Genomic DNA, 17,832 nt, shown 5'->3' with positions numbered 1-17,832 from the left:
ATGAGGTACCACTTCATGCCAGTCAGAATGGCTGCGATCCAAAAGTCTACAAGCAATAAATGCTGGAGAGGGTGTGGAGAGAAGGGAACCCTCTTACACTGTTGGTGGGAATGCAAACTAGTACAGCACTATGGAGAACAGTGTGGAGATTCCTTAAAAAACTGGAACTAGAACTGCCTTATGACCCAACAATCCCACTGCTGGGCATACACACCAAGGAATCCAGAATTGAAAGAGACACATGTACCCCAGTGTTCATCACAGCACTGTTTATAATAGCCAGGACATGGAAGCAATCTAGATGTCCATCAGCAGATGAATGGAGAAGAAAGCCGTGGTACATTACACAATGGAGTATTACTCAGCCATTAAAAAGAATACATTTGAATCAGTTCTAATGAGGTGGATGAAACTGGAGCCGATTATACAGAGTGAAGTAAGCCAGAAAGAAAAACACCAATACTAACGCATACTAATGTATACTAAGTCATATATATGGAATTTAGAAAGATGGTAACGATAACCCTGTATGCGAGACAGCAAACGAGACACAGATGTATAGAACAGTCTTTTGGTCTCCGTGGGAGAGGGTGGGATGACTTGGGAGAATGGCATTGAAACATGTATAATATCATATAAGAAACGAATCATCAGTCTAGGTTCGATGCAGGGTGCAGGATGCTTGGGGCTGGTGCACTGGGATGACCCGGAGGGATGGTGTCGGGGGGTAGGTCGGAGGGGGGTTAAGGATTGGGAACACGTGTACACCCGTGGTGGATTCATGTTGATGTGTGGCAAAACCAATATAATACTGTAAAGTAAAAATAATAATAATAATAAATTTTAAAAAAATCTGCCTGCCAATACAGGGGACACAGGTTCAATCCCCAGTCTGGGAAGATTCTTCATGCTACAGAGCAACTAAGCTGTGTGCCTCAATGACTGAGCCTGTGCTCTGCAACCAGAGAAGAGAAGCCATGGCTGCTGCACCTGGAGAGCAGCCCCAGAGCTCTGCAGCTCGAGGAAGGCCACACGCAGCAACAGAGGCTGAGTGCACTCAGTAAATAAATAAAATTTGTAAAAAAAGAAAAGAAAAAGAACCGGTCTGTGAGCTGAGGTCAACGGTGGCTCACTGTGAGGCAAGCCTGTGCACAGCGCCTGAGAAGTGCTACACGCCCGCGACGCAGACACCACGAGCAGCAGGCTGACTGCTGGGGCTCTGCAAGAGGCTCAGAGGGAAGAACGGCAGAGAGACGGGCAAAGACACACCCGAAAGCTTGTGTTTACTCCCCAAAAATGCAGGGAAGGCAGAGTCCTGAGGACAGAAGGATGTCCAGGCAGACAGGCCCTGCGTCCCGAGGAGTGGGTGGAGATGACTCCATCACCACCTGCGTCTCTTCATGGACCTCACCGCCCCACCGCACTCACCCAAGGCCTTAGGCAAGAACACCTACCGAAAAAAGAGGGAAAGGGGAGAAAACGCCAACAAAGAGCAAAATTCCCACGATTCTGTGGTCCATCAGATCAGAGAGCTGGCCCGAAATTTGGTTCTGTTTGCACACAGCACGTCTGAGTCGGGAGGCCGGCGCCCCAGCGCCCACACCTGTTCCCCTCCCGGGGGAGGTCACTCCTGCCTCCAAACAGGCCCAGGAGCCGCTACCCAACTCCCCACTCCCAGATGGGCTCCCAAGAGCACGCGGAGTGAAGCAAGAGGCCACAGTGGGCAGACAGACCTGGTTCCTCGGCTCAGTGTTATGCGGCAGCGGGAACGGGAAGGAGCCTGGGGGAGAATGGATACGTGTACAACTGTGGCTGGGCTGCTGTGCACCCGAAACTATCCCAGCGCTGCTAATCAGCTGCGCTCCAGTACAGAAGTAAAGGTTTTAACGAAACTACAACAGAAAGGCCTGGGTTCAAATCTCTGGCGCTGCTACTTACACACCAGGTGTGTTGGCATCAGCTGATTCTTGTCTTACAAAACACGGACAGTAATTCCCCATTTCCAAAGTTGTTGTGAGGAGTAAATAAAACCATACATGTAAAAGACTTGATCGGCAACCAGCCACTCTTACTAACATGAGCAGAAGCCACCCAGCCCTGGGTAATAACTAGATCTCATTCTTTAAAAGAAGAAGATTTCAGGAAGTTAATGAGGACTGACCATTTTCAGAAAAATCAAGGCTGCGGGGTGGGGAAAACTAGACTCCCCCGCCTTCTGGAAGGATTCTGAAACCTCTCCACCACCAGCGCCCCTACCAGATGAGAAACGGCTGGCAGGTCTCCTTACCTCCAGACTCTTCACACTTTATAAATATACCACACGACCCACCAGAGAGTGCTCGCTGCCAACCTCCTGGGCAAACAAGCCCAACAATATTTGATCCGGAAATTAAACGTCCAGGCAGCCCGGCCACACTCAGTTCAAAATAGATCTCTGTGACCTACTTAGTCTTCCAGTACCATTCCCAACGCTAGACCCAGGGGGGTGGGCGGATCCGCTAACTTCCGCAGGGCCCTGCACAGCACCCCAGTTTTCCTGTAATTCAAAACATGCACTGAAACAGTGATGGCTCGAGAAATTATCTTGGGAGGGGCCAGACAGAAACCTTAGCTTAGAAACAGCTGATTCAAACAGTTCTTAAAAAGCAAAGAGTCTCAAAGTCATGACAGTGCACCCCTCTGACCAGCTCTCATGATGTATTTTCATTCATTTAAACAAAAGGACCTCTCTTGACAGTTCTTTTCAAGCTACCTATCCCTCACCCTCACAGTTGTTTCTGGAGTATCTGTACCTTCTCCAGGACACAATGGGCTCCTCGAGACCCTGTCTTCTTTATCGTGATATTTCACAGCGTCTTGGTGCAGCGAGAAGCAAGCACTGCATTCACCACCACTGCCTCGCCAGCAAGTCTTCCAGGTCCCACCCACTCCCACGCTTGGCTCCTCAAGATTAGGGAAGAGAAAGAGGCAGACTTTGCTGGCTGTAAAGATGAGAAAGGCACAGAAGACCAGGGAAAGCTGCTACATAGTTTCAACCACCAGGTGCTACAAAACAGACCTCCTCTATCATAATTCATTTCACTAGGGCGGTGTGACCCTTGGGGCAGGAGACGGGGAACCAGGGAAGTTGAATCCAAGGGCCTTGGCAGAGTCAAAACCAGTAAAATCTCAGAGCATTCCAACGTACAGTACGAGGCAGACAATGGAACACTGTCTTTCACCAACTAGGCAACGGTGGAGGAAGCAAGCTGACAGCCAAAACCAAAGAGAACAAGTCAAAGCAAAGCTGCTAGTCTTCACATCCAAATCCACCCTCCCCAGGGCTCCAGCATCAGCAGCATAGACTCCTCTCCCAGACTGAGCTCTCAAATACCCATCCCAGAAATTTACTTGGTAGGCCTTTAGTTTGTTTAGCACTTTGACCCCATCATGACATTTAATCCTCTGCAATCACGAGGCAAGCAGAACAAGCACTTTCATCGCCCGCTTAGAAAGGAGGAAATTGAGGCCACAGCATCTCTACCCCATGGTAAAAATCAGGTCTACTGCACAGACCTTCCAACTCCAAGTTCAATGCCTTTTCTCTAAAATCACCCGCACAGTGTGCGCAGGCCTGGGAAAGCCAGTTATCTGAGCTCCAGCCCTCTGGTCTCCAGCCCACTGGCCCCTACGACTGAAAACCTTCTGGAGACAGAACTCTAACACACAGGCCACACACACACACACACACACACACACTTCCACCTGCTTAACAAACAGGTGCAGAGAAGTCATCAACCGTGGTGTCACTTATGTCAGCCACTTGTGCCCCAAGCCAGGTGACCACCCACCTCCCTATAAACTCACTAAAACCAACTCCAGAGCTTTCAAAGGAGAGACACACACACACTGCTTTCTGCAATCAAATGGCGATCACGGGCCAGGGTAGGTAATCACAGATCCAAGCAGCCACAGCCAGAGATCCTAGACCTCCGAGTACCAGCACCATGGGTCTACATCCTGTTTCTGGGACTCCTTACCCTCTGTGACCTTAAGCATCTTTGTTTCTCTAAATCTCAGCTTCCTCATTTCTAAAATAAGGAATTCAAAAAAAGGATCTCATGGTGAATGTATTTCATGTCACAGAACTTAAAAATGGTTAAAGAGATAAGTTTTGTATATTTCACCACAATAAAATAAAATGGGCTAGCATTTACATTGTTAGAGAACCTCACAGGTTCATAACAAGGATTAAATAAGAGTTTAATGGCAATTCTTATGTGTGTAGCACATACTAAAGCATAATAAATAGCTATTTATTATTCATAGTAATTTTAATATTAATAGCTTTTATTATCTAGGCAATATGTGCTCAACATGGAAAATGCTGAAAAACAAAAAGGTAAAAAGAATCTCCTTTAATACTAAAATCCAGAGGCAACCACTGAAATAAAATTCTTTACGGTATTTTTCCAAAGCACAGATATTTTGTAAATTTGGAATATAATAAATAGCCAACTTTGTCATCATGATCCATTCTTTTCTGCAAAACTGCAGAAACAACTCTCTCTACAACACCCAGAAATAAAGGGACTTTGTTCAGGGCAAGGATCAAAAGTTGCATGAAACTTGAGGCAGGAACACAGAGCTCATGCTGAACAGCTGGGGACACCTGCCCCCAAAGCCAGGAGGGAGGTGTCCATCAAACCCCGGCCACCTGTTCCTCCCTCCCCATCGACGCTCTCCCAGAAAGCAAGACCCTGGGGGTCTGGCCAAGCAGGACAAGGCCCACGGGGGAGCCCGTGGGAGCTCTGCACACCATGTCCCTGCCCTCAGGAGCTCTTGCAGGGACAGAGGAGCCTCTGCAGGCAAGTCACTCTGGGGCCTGTGCCTCAGGCTGTGGGGGCAGAGGAAGGAGACACGCATGACAGCCATCCCCCCCAGCCCCTGGTAAGGAGGAGGTCACCCAGGCCCAGGAGACAAGTGACGGCCCCAAGGCTGCAGGGATGAGACCAGTCCTGACTTCAGGCCAGAAGGCTGAGTTCTCAGGGTCCTGAGGTAGCTCACAGATGGCCAGTTTAAAAAAAAAACACACACACAATAAAAAACAAAAAGAAACCATCAGGGCCGATATCCAGTATGTACGTACAAGTCCTTATTTACTAGGTGCTTGGGGCACATCCCCAGTGGCTCAGCATTAAAGAATCCTCCTGCCAGTGCAGGAGACACAGAAGACACAGGTTCGGTCCCTGGGTGGTGAAGATCCCCTCGAGAAGCAAATGGCAACCCGCTCCAGGAGCCTTGCCTGGAGAATCCCGTGGACAGAGGAGCCTGGCGGGCTACAGTCCACGGGGTCACAAAGAGCCGGACCCAATCGGGCAAGGCACACACCGCGAGCATGTCAGCACAGAGACAGTGGCGCCTGGGCACAGGACAAGGAGCTTGTTTGACCCGGACCCTCGGGCTCTGCCTGGCTCCCGTCCGTGGGCAAGGCCGCTCTGCCTCTAATGCGGAAATGAGGCCAGACTCCACCGACTCCTGGGGATGCCACATGGGCCAAAACTTCCCGGAGCGCCCGGCAAAGAAGGAAGCTCTTCTGCTGGGCTGGGGAAGCAGCCCCAGGACTAACTCCGGGGAGTTAGTGGAGAAGGAACCACGATCCCACAAAACGCCCTTAAAGGTTCTGTCCCCGGTGAGGCATGGCCTTCCCCCACTTTTGTTCTGGACGGGTGAGTATTCTGTTGGGAAGCAGGGCCAGGGAGCGAGCGGCAGCCCCAAGGCAGTTCCTGAAATCCGACAGAGGAGCAGCTGCTACGGGCGCTGGGGAGTTCTATTTCCATCTCTGCTTACACGTAATTATCTCTACAGCGGCACTCCCTGGAGGGCTGGCAGCACCAGCGGCCCCAGGTCACCTCCTGGACCGGCTGCTCCTGCACCAGCATCAGAGAGAGAGGCCTGGAAGACAGCCCAAAGCACGGCCACCCGCCGCCCACTCCTCCCAGGCCCGGATCGCAGCCGTGCCAGGCCCTTTCCTCTGGAGACGCGGAGAGGAAATCAAACTGGAGCCAGATAAGGAGCTCCGACGCCGAGTAATCCACAGTTATGAGTCCCCGGGGGCCATGCGGGCCAAACCAGCCCAGACCGGGCCAGCCATGCCCGGGGCGCCTTCCTTCCAGTGATGACGGGGCTCGGACGTGGGCCTGAGTGCTTTCACAGCAAACAGGAACAACAGCGCACAGCTCTGTGCACCCGCGACAAGCTGGGGGCAGGGAGGGCCTGGGTGCCCTGATGCCGCCCGGGCACCCGGCCCGTGCCGCGCCCCTCCCGGCCCTGTGCTGACTCCACTCTTCTCATGGTGACGGGGTCCACGGAAGGATGTGGGCCCTGGGCGCGCCAGCCTCAGTCGGCAGTTTCTACGCCTGCTGGGGCGCGGGCACCATCCCAGGTGGTACCCCCAGCACCGGGCTGGCGGCAAGACGCGCCCCGGCCTCCTCTGCTCTCTCTTCTTGCCTGTGATTTCCGCGTGGGGAGCGAGTGGTGTACAGGCATCTATGAGGAGGCAGGACACACAGGAGAGGGCGGTGGGTCGAGGGTCAACAGAGCAGAGAGAGACAACTGCCACAAAATACCCTGGTGCCTGAACACGGTACTGCAGTGCATCTAAACCCGGAAGAGCCTCAACCGGCTCCCCACCTGCCAATGATTCTCTCGCTGTACTTGTGGACTCGACACTGGCTCCCATCCCACGGGGGCAAAAGGCCCCCACCCCAAACACACACACGCACGCACATGCACACATGCACGCACACGCATACACGCACGCACACGCATACACGCACGCACACACGCACACACACGCATACACGCACGCACACACATGCACACACGCACGCACACGCATACACGCACGCGCACGCACGCACACGCACGCATACACGCACGCACACACATGCACACACACGCACGCGCACACACACACACGCATACACGCACGCACACGCATACACGCACGCACACACGCATACATGCATGCACATGCACACACACGCACACACGCACGCGCACACACACGCATACACGCACGCACACGCATACACACACGCGCACACACACATGCACACACGCATACATGCACGCACACACGCACGCATGCACGCACACGCATACACGCACGCACACGCATACACGCGCACACGCGCACACACACACGCACACACACGCACACACACTCGCACGACTTCCATCTCCATGCCCCCACACCAGCCTGGCAGGCACACGTGTCCACTTCAAGGCCTCTGTGGCAGCTGTCCCCTGGCCGGACCACGTCCCCTCCACACTACAACTCCCCTCAGACACGACTGCTCAGCAAGGCCTGCCTGGACCCGCTTTCAGCGCCTCACCACCCCCTGCCCTAGTCACTCCCCTGACATTTCAGCGACTATCCCCACCTCACACACTGTTCTGGGTCCACCAGTGACCCCACAAACCCACAGCCACCTGGAACCACGTGACTCCTTCTGGAGAGAGGGCCTTCAGATGTACACGGTTAGGGCAAGGTCACGTGGAGGAGGGGGCCTGCAAAGAAAGAGGGGCCACAGACCCAGGGAAGGTGCCGTGTGGTGACGGGAGGCCGGGAGCAGAGGATGCAGGGACCCCCAGGAACAGCGGGAGCAAGGGACAGGTCTGCCCTCAGAGCCCCAGGACAGCGAGAGAACAAGGTCCTGGTGTTTAAGCCATCTGGTTTGCGGTCCTTTGTTGCAGCACACTAGGAAACTGGGACCACCATGGATTGTGACCAGCTATTTATGGTCTGTTGCCCCTCACGAGAAAATAAGCCCCAAGAGAAAAGGATTTTGATGTCTTTTGCTCTATGTAAAACACCCAACGCATGGAATAGCATCCACCTGAAAAAATATATTTGCTGCACAGGTTCTGAGTGAATGAAGATAAGCCTAGAAGGGAGGTGGGGTGCTGCGCCCACCCTACAGAGGGCACAACTGAGGGGCCAGGGTCCCAGCTCCACTCAGGGACAGAAGAGCCAGAACCAGAACTGAATCAAGACCTCGTTCATTCCTTTGGGAAGCAACCTTCAGCTCCTCCAGGCACTGAAGAAGGCACTGCCACGCGAGCCCCTGGTGAGCATGCGCGTGGAGCAGAGTGCAGGCAGCGCAGGCTCCAGGCGTCCCCTGGGCAGGGCCGCGTCCCTGCCTGCAGAGTGAGGGCAGCCAGCCGGCCTGCTGGTGAGGACGCAAGCGAGGCCCATCTTCCCACACTGCTTCTGCGAGGCCCTCTCACACCCAGGGGCCAGAGGACGGCCTTCCAGCGGCTGATGCAGGGTGGCGCCTCTGGCACTCTCTGAGCACTACTCTGAACTCCAGCTCGCACTGCAGGGCACTCGTGCTTGCACGCCCCACAGTCACACCCTGTCACATGCACACGCGCCTGGACTCACCGCAACCGGGGCTCTGCAAGCCCCACAGTCTGCTAGCCACCTTTGTCCCCGCCGGGCAGGCAGCCCTGTTCCTCCCACACACACACGGGGCTCCCCCAGCATGCTCTGCTCTCAGGACCAAGGTTCCCTTCTGCCCCCTGGACCCAGGCAGCCAGGGTCCTCTGGAATCCTGGGCACAGCCCTGCCCACACTCAGCCGGCAGGCCTCTCTGGTTTGGGGGAACCATCAGAAAACATAGCAGGGACTTCAGAAGAGCGTGCCATCACACCCGCGTGCACTGCACACACAAGTGGTCAGGGCAGGAGACCCACGGCAACGGCACCCCAGGGCCGGCGCTGTTGGGAGCACAACCAGGCAGGGGTGAAGCGAGAGCCCCCCACCTGCGGGCTGCACTTCCTGGCCCTCCCTGCAGCGACCTCAGCTCACAGGGCCCCAGAGCAGCAGACGGCAGACTCTGCAGGGCACCCCGAACACTGCATGGTTCTATTTTCCTGCAGCTAGAATGGGCAGCATGTGGCCCATTTACCCGGCGTGGAAAACAGGGTAAAGAGCCCCAAGCCTCGAGCCCAGAGCCCCATCCCACCTGTACGCTGAGCCACCAGGCTCACAGCTGCACGTCCCCTCTCACGGCCGGGCTCAGCCTCTGAAACAAAGCGGAGAGGCTGCAAGAGGATCCGCAGAATGCAGTCACCCTAAGCAGGGGACCTCTGCTCTGATACCCCACAGCAGGGCTGGCACAGGAAGAGAGCCCCAAACCCTCCACCCCGCGGCACTCCCACAGCCTTGCCTGACCCGGATTTGCCTGTATCCTCCTCGAGGCTACCAGTCGATGTGCACTGCTACACTTACCGAAGGCAACACTAATTTGTTCATTTAGAAACACTTACTAAGTAAGGAAAGGGGCTTCCCAGGTGGCTCAGACGTAAAGAATCCGCCTACAATGCAGGAAACGTGGGTTCAACCTCTGGGTGGGGAAGGTCCCCTGGAGAAGGAAATGGCAACCCACTCCAGTAATCTTGGGCTTCACTGGTTGCTCAGCTGGCGAAGAATCCGCCTGCAATGCAGAAGACCTGGGTTTGACCCCTGGGTCAGGAAGATCCCCTGGAGAGGGGAATGGCAACCCACTCTACTTTTCTGGCCTGGAGAATTCCCACAGACAGAGAAGCCTGGTGGGCTACAGTCCATGGGGTCGCAGAGTCAGACACGACCTAGTGATTAAGCCACCTTTAAGTAAAGGAGAACACAAATGAAAGTGGCAGCTGCCTACTGTTGCTGAGTGCGTGCTAGCAGTGTGCTGATATTCACAAACAGGACACTCTGAATCCCCGCAACAGCCCTGTGGGGTGGGTGCTGATATTATTCCTGTTTTACAGATGAGGAAACGGAGGCCAGGAGAAAAGACAACTTTACTTACATCACACAGCCACAAACGACAGAGAGAGAGCTGGAAGTGGAGCCTCCTCCCATCCCACCCGCGCCTCCATCACTCCTGCCTCCTGGCCTTCTTTGACCGGCAAGTACAGGACGCTGTCATTAAGTCAGAGCCTCCAGAGACCACTGTGCAGCTCAGCCCACAGGGAAAGGCCAGGGGAGGCCTCAGGACATGCCCTCTGCCCACCCAGGCAGCTCAGGGACCGCCCGTCACTCTCTTCCCAAGCAAGCTGGGCGGGGGCGGAGGGGCACCGCCCGCTGCAGGGACAGCCCCGCCGCAGTGTGCTGCTTCACACCCAGAACAGAGGCTGTCCCGAAGCCAGAGCCTCTGACTTTCTGGCGTGCACGTCCCTAGCGCAGCTCCCAGGCCTGGCACCTCTGCCTCGGCTACGCAGAATAGAACTGCTATCAAAGTGCTGCTTACAAGCACTTGCCTCCTTGGGGAGAGGCTCACAGAAAGACTCTGGCAGGTCATGCCAGAATTAAAATGATCCATTACGGTGCCCAGCCTCTGGGAAAAGTGGAGAAAACATGAAACCAGGAGCGCTTGCTTCCACTGCCACACTCCCACCCGTCTGCAGGACACCCTGAGCAGAGCCGTGGTCCTGGGGGTTCAGCGTCCCCATCCTCCAGGGCTATGATGCCTCCCCCACAAGTAAGATCCGAAAGCCAAGTGAGTCTCATAGCCACACCAGCAGTGATGAAATGCCTGCTAAACACTATCCATTTCTATCGTCTAGCAGAATGGCAGTCCAGGGGGAAGGGGCGGCCTCATTATCTATTGGTACTTTAAACCAGCCCAGCCCTCAAAAGCGCAGCGTGGGGATTTGCTGTAACAGTTCAAACATGTAGAACCTGTGGCATACTGATTCCACTCCTAGAGAAATACACATGTGTACAACAGTATGCATGTATGAAGATATAATAGCAAAACTAACGAGTTAGATTATGTCTATCAATGGGGGACTGACTCATAAACTATGATACATCTATACTATAAAATATTTTGTAAAAAAAGTAAAAGAGAGAAGAATGCATGAAAAGATCTGTAAGATCCATTATATGAAAAGAGAAAATAGTGAAACAATATATACAATGCAATCCAATTTATGCCTCAGAAGAAACAAAGCAGTATGTTTCTGGGTCTGGACAGGCTGACAGACGTTCCAATCGGTCAGGGCTGAGGAGTTAGCAGGGAGGGGCCCCTTGAGAGAGGGGGTCCCAGGGAAGGAGAACTCTGTATCTGCTGCTGCTGCTGCTAAGTGATTGGGAGGGTGGGGTGCAAAGTGTAACAAATTCACGTATGGCTTAGAAAAAAGGCAACAAACTGATTGAAAAATACCACCACCACCAAAACAGGGTTCCTTTGTGTTCTGGCTTGAAGCTGCCTCCGCAATTTGAACAAGTTTGGGGCCACACTCCAAGGTCTTGGCAAGATTGAATAATCAAGTTCAAGTGCAATCTCTAAGCCACAGAGACAGACGGGATCAGGGTCGACAGGGAGGAAGGGCAAGGTGGACGGCAGCGCTGTGGGAGCTGCAGCTGCCCCCCCGAAGCCGCTGGGCTCCAGGAGCCACTGTTCCAAGGCTTGCCTCCCTCTCACCCCATGGGATAAGAAGAAAGTAAGAACCAAGGTAAAGGAGAATTCCTTTTCCCACAGCAGAGGGGCGGTCACCCACTGTCAGCAGCAGAGCCACCCCCGAGTGAAGCTGGAGAAGAAGGGAAAGCAGGGAACGTATCAGCGGTTCAGTCGTGTCACACTCTGTGGCCCCACGGACTGTAGCCCCCCAGGCTCCTGTCCATGGGATTCTCCAGGCCACTGGAGTGGGTTGCCATTCCTTTCTCAGGGGACCTTCCCAACCCAGGGATCAAACCCAGGTCTCCTGCACTGCAGGTGGATTCTTTACCGTCTGAGCCACTTTCCTGCCAGGCTCCTGAGGCTCCAAGGACAGCCAGGCTGGCAGCCCAGCGTCCACACATTCAACTCCCTCCGAACAACCAGTCAAGCCTCACTTCACATTCAACACTGAAACTGAACCGGTACACACATCAGAGGGTTCTGCCAAAGAACAATGTGGCACAAGGAGAGATCAATCAGTGATATCCTGGGTAAAGACAGTTACTCTTTCTGCTTGCCCATAGTAACATGTCTGTAAAATTAAAGATTTGATAAAGACCTTGTTTGCTTCCTAATAATAACTAAAACAAACACACAAGTACACAGCTAAACACAGAGCAAAAAGAAAAAGAGAGGGGCTTTGCTTAGGACATGATGTTCAGGAGGAAGGCTGACAGCTGACACCCCCAGGTCAGGTGCTTCCCTCCCATTAGTACAGGTACCCCATTAGTGCACCAAACACTCTGGGCCCTGGAACAGCCCACGGCTAGGGGACCACCCTCAGGACAAGGAAGAGAAGCCCCGTTTTGGAGGGAAGGGGTGCCCCCCGCACAGCGGGGCAGCGGAGTCCCATGCATGACTCACCGGGGTGAGGCCTTGCCTGCAGAAGCTGGGAGCAGGCGGGCCCAGCAAGGATCCTCGGCCCCCTCGCAGTGAGAATGCGACCCAAGAAAAGCCAGGACCTGGCCAACAGGCTGGAGCTCAGCAGGAGCTACCTGAAGAGTCCCAGTGTTTGCGCAAGGAGAATGGGAAACCTGGGCAAGTTTGCATGGACGCTGGCACTGGCAAGGGGAACGGCCTGGGGCCAGCGCCCTCCTGACGTGGCGGCAGGCCCTGCGCGATGAGGACACGCAGGCCCGGGGAGCACAGGCACCGTGCACGCCCCTGGGCTTTGGCGCTGCTTCCCCCGAGCACAGCCCGGCTCCCCACCGTGCTGCACCCCTCGGGGGGTGGGCTCACCTCCCAGCAGGGCCGGCCACCCTGAGAACTCGCCCACCACCTCCGCCCCACCAACCGGCCTCAGATGCGTGGTGACCACCTGCCACCCACGTCCAGAGATGGGTCAGGCCCTGGGGGACCTGTCAGAGGTGAGGCCCACGGCCAGCACAGTCCGCTGGGTCCCCCAGGAACAGGAGGGTGCAGACCCCACCCCGGAGAGGCGGCCTCCACGGGGCTTTTCCCCTGAGATCCTTTCACCTGAAGTGTGAACAAGCAAGCTTGCACGTCCCTCATGGACTGGGGTCTGAGAACCTGAATTCCATCTCGAGCTGCTCCAGGAAAGGTGGCAATGGAGGCCAGGTAGGCAGGCGAAGACAGGGGAGGGCTTGGGGCTTATGCCAGCACCTTCCTCCAGCCTGAGAGAGAGACCACAGGAGGCCACTGTGGTTTCTAGAGAGGCCCTCGGTCTGCACATAGCATCCATACCCTGCCTGCAGCACGAGACTGGCCGTGAGGGACAGGGGGAGAGTGGAGACTCAGCCCCGCATCTCTCAAGCCCAGGTCCAAGGACGGAACACTGTCCACGGCCAGCGCCCCCTGTGCCCACCAGCTGCCAGCCTCAACGCCGTGAGGCCAACCCTCATGCTCTCTCAGGCCAGTTACCCTGAAGGCCTCAATCCTCTGCTGCCCCTTGCGGACTCCACACAGCCTGACCCAGCCCCGTCTCTGGGACAGAGTCCAGTGCTGGCAGGGCGGCCTGACCCCCGCCTCCCAGGCTCTGGACTCACAGACATCTGGGCTGCCACGCAGGCAAACATCCCGCCCCAGCTCTGGGGACACAGGTGCTTCTGAGCCGTCTCCTCATCTGAGCAGGGGGATAACACAACTGACCTCTGGAGCCTCTGTGAATTCAACAGAGGACACCCCGGCTCTCCAAGAAGGACCATGACTCTCCCTGTCCCCAACCTGGCTCCAGAGTCTCTGCTCTTCACGACCTCGCTGTGCTGCTTCCTCATAATGAATGAACATGGGCAAGCTCAGAAAAAAGGCACATTCGAGATCTAAAGGTCATAAACATAAAAATTAGGTTCCCAAGACGTGAAAGATACCAAAATTAACTCATTATCAAAATAATGTGAGAGGAGGGAAGAGACAGGAAAAAAAGAAAAACATCACTTCAGAGGAACTGCTTTTAAAATATATAGCTTTGCGACTTTTTCTTAGACTTCATTTTTTCCAAAGATTTAGGAAGATTACATTTCAAAAGCTCACAAAGGAGACATTTCTGGGTTTTTTTTTTTAATTGTTTCTTAATTAATATCTTCAGAGAACTAAGAAGTACTTTTACAGACTGACTGAATCTTAATAAAATTCTCAGAGAAATTCTGGCATCAGTCACAACAAACACCCTCTTGGAATTTAATTTCATTTTCCGCATACAACTTACTATGGAAACTCATTTATGATGATACCACCACCAGTCAAAATCTGCCTGGAGCACAAAAACTTCAAAGTGCCACAACAGATTCCTTTAGGACTTGATGGAAATTGGTCCCATATTTAGCCAAATCCTCATCTAACAGAGAACTCCCCCATGACAAACTGTCCAGATTTTACCATCGAAATCACTTCTTCCATCCCCTTCGCAGCCCATAGCTTCCCTCCCCTCCCACCATATACTACAGCTCTAACAATGCCTCCTTCCAACCAGAAGTCCCCAAATTCAGTCTCTTTCCCTTTTTGCACAAAACGGACAAAAGGTAGCTAGCCACATTCATCTTTAGCCTCTACCAAAGACCTGTTCCTTCTGGCTTCTAGTTTGCTTCAAGCCCCACCTTTCTTTTAATTCTCACTTGAAGTATAGTTGAGTCACAAGGCTGAGCTAGTCCCAGCAATGCCCTCCTTTCAGATGATGCTAAGACCCCGAATATTCACTGTGTGTGTTGAGGGTGCAGTGGGAAGCCAAAAGCTAAAAGAATTATTTATAAGTACAAAAACATACTGTAAAGCCTTTTTCCCTGGAGGACAATTCCTACTGGAAGACTTATCAGTCCCATTATTCCAAGTGCCCATGGGCAAGGGGAGAGGAAGGGGTGAATGCTAACCATCACTGAGTACTTGCTGCAGCTCACAAGTGCATCTCATTTAGTGCAAGGCAGATATTATCATCTTAATTTTACACACACGGAAATGAGGCTCAGAGGGATTAGGCGATGGGCTCAGCATGTACGCCAGGCCACCAGACACTGGGCTCCTGAGTCACGGACTCATGCGCTTCCAGAGTCCTCGGGTGCTTAGTGTAGACCCTGCCCTGGGTTGGAGGGCACTTCACAGTTTACACATTGCTTTGCAGATATAAGATCTCAATCCTGTAAGAAACAGTTAAGAATTACTTTTCCATGGGAGAGGAGCTTGGGGGAGAAGGGCTACATGCATACGCACGGCTGAGCACCTCTGCTGTCCACTTGACACCACACAACGGTGTTAATCACTACATCCCCAAACAAAATAAAACGTTAAAAAAAAAGATTACTCTTCCACTAGCATAAAACATTACATGCGTGCAGGCTGTCGTGTCCGACTCTTCGTGTCCCCGTGGACGGTAGCCTGACAGGCCCCTCTGTCCATGGATTCCCCAGGCAGGAACACTGGAGTGGGTGTCATTCCCTCCTCCAGGGGATCTTCCCCACCAGGGACCAAACCCACGACCCCTGCTGCCTCTCCTGCATCCCAGGCAGATTCTTTAGTGCTGAGCCCCCGCATCTTGTCCTGCCTGATACATGGTAGGGGCTCAAATGACAACTATTATTAGCACCAGGATTTTTATTAATGTAATAGCTCTCAGTTAAAGTAAAAATTTATACAAGAAACTGACAGAACAGGATTACTGAAAATGATGTGGTCAAACCCAATATGGATTTGAAAGCTACTAATGGAAGAGAACAGAAGGACAGAAGCATTCAGTTATGATAAAATACACACACACACACATACACACACACACAGAACCCTTCCCGCCCACCAGCACCATGACTTGATCATGAATGTGCCATTTGACCGAGCCATGGCATTTCAACCTCTCAGCATCCAAAACAAGATGGGCAGGAAGTGCCTCTGAATTTCTACTGAGAGGTTGTCCAGAGGGTCTAGGGAATAGGGGTGGAGCAGACACATTATTACCTTGAGCTGTTTTTAATGTGCTGTATCTAATGCACTATTTGCCTATTAATTTCACTCACTCGAAACCTGGGGTTTCAGAAATGCCACATGCAACAGGAATCAGCTCCCCACTTCTCAAGTCAGAACGGAAAAGATGACAGAAGTGTGGTGGTACAAGGACGGCAGCATCAGTCAGACAGAAGGAAACCTATGGTCCTATGGCAACGAGAGGGGCTTCCGGGTGGCTCAGCGGTAAAGCATCAGCCTGCAGTAAATGAGACCGAGGTTCAACCCCTGGATCGGGAAGATCCCCTGGAGGAGGGTATGACAATCCACTCCAGTATTCTTGCCAGAAGATCCTACGGACCGAGGAGGCTGGTGGGGTCCTCCGGTACAGAATGGGGTCACAGAGTCAGGCACAACTGAGCACTCACCCACGGCAAGGAGAGATCCTGGGGGTATTCTTCGAATAAGGCTTCTCCACGCGGAGCCACTGCGCATCCACTCCAGGCTTGAAGGTTCAAACAGAAGAAAAATTTCAGGTCCTCAGATGAGACATACACAACTTTTTAAAGCACAGTTAACTACTTTATGATAATGATAGCTGAACAGGCAATACACTAATTGTCTGCATAAGAACAGTATCCTGACTGCAAATCCAGTACCAAGTATTATGAGTTTTTGGTTTTGTTTTGCCTTATGCAGCCTCTCTTGCTTCTGAGCTGTGTTAAGTCCATCCTAATTTCTTTATAATAGGCTGAGGTGGACTTTGTGTGGCTGATCAAGGTTCAGAAGGAAAAAGGTTCCCTCAAACACCTACTCCTGCCACCTGAGACTGTCTAACTCATTCTGTATACCGAATTTTGCAGATAAAGAAACTGAGTTCCAAAGAGGGGAAGTGATGCATCGGAGGCCATCAGTTCAGTCGCTCAGTCATGCCCAACTCTGCGACCCCATGGACTGCAGCACGCCAGGCCTCCCTGTCCATCACCAACTCCCGGAGCTTACTCAAACTCATGTCCATCAAGTTGGTGATGCCATTATTGGAGGCCATAATCCTTGCTAATACATCTAGGACTAGGACAAGGTCTCAAGGCCTACAGTGTGGGTCTCCAGCTCTACCACTGTTGCAAATAACCTAGTGCACTTGTGTCTTGAATACAAAATTTGAAGGGGAAAAAAAAAAAGCTAACATGAGTCATCTCCACTGTCAAGGGGCACCACACAGATTATTCCAATAAAGCATCTGCAGAACCACTTGTTTCTGAAATAGCCAGCCTCAGCCCGAGAATCAGTGGCCGTGTCTTTCGCCCCTTCAGGATGACCACGACTCTGCGAACAGAGGGGCTGCTAGGCTTTGCGGATCAGTAGCGGAACCCTGGGCATACAGACGTGGCTGGTGCTGGAGAGGGGAATGGGGGTGGGTGCGTGGGTGTCAGAGGGGGTCAGAACTGCGTTTTCTCCTGGCAACGGTTAATGATTGCATGCAGCCCAATCCTACTGCCCACGGGACCCCTAAATATCCCATCCACTCAGGGGTCCCTCGTCAACTTCCCAGACAGCAGCGCCGCAGTCGGGGAGGCGAGTCTGGCAGACGGGGAGGGGAGGTACTTAGCCCAGGCGGTAGAGGAAGCGCGGCTCGACCGTCTCCTCCAGCAGTTCCAGGAACTCCCCACCGGGTCTCCGGGCGCCCGGAGGCGTCCCCAACTCTGAGCCCGACCCCTCCCCCGCGTCCGCCCGGCAGCGGGGAGGGGGCAAGCCCACCGCCGCTCCACTCCGCCCCCCGCCCCCCGGCGCCCCCCGCGGGCCTGCCTTCCCCCTGCTCACCACCGGCCGCGCCGGGCACCTGCGGGCTCCAGCCGGGGACCCCGAGCGCGCCCCTTCCTCTCCGCGCGCCGAGCACCCGCGCCCGCCGCCTCCGGCGCCCCCCGTGCCCCCGTCCCCCGGGGCCGCCGCGCGCCCGCACTTCCCGCCC

At 53.7% G+C, this 17,832-nt stretch overlaps 1 protein-coding gene across 3 annotated transcripts in view; it reads right to left on the bottom strand.

The window, feature by feature from the left end:
- Nucleotides 1-17,832, bottom strand: part of SMCO4 (single-pass membrane protein with coiled-coil domains 4) — a 78,358-nt gene that overhangs the window by 59,635 nt on the left and 891 nt on the right. For all 3 annotated transcript variants that reach the window (XR_005723723.1, XM_040256497.1, XM_040256498.1), the window contains exon 2: nt 16,292-16,368. The gene's annotated coding sequence lies outside the window, so the exon portion shown is untranslated. The remainder of the gene's footprint in view (nt 1-16,291; nt 16,369-17,832) is intronic.

This window comes from Oryx dammah, unplaced genomic scaffold, assembly GCF_014754425.2.
Source record: "Oryx dammah isolate SB20612 unplaced genomic scaffold, SCBI_Odam_1.1 HiC_scaffold_15, whole genome shotgun sequence".
Taxonomy (NCBI): Eukaryota; Metazoa; Chordata; class Mammalia; order Artiodactyla; family Bovidae; genus Oryx; species Oryx dammah.
This window is presented reverse-complemented; position numbering and strand designations above follow the sequence as displayed.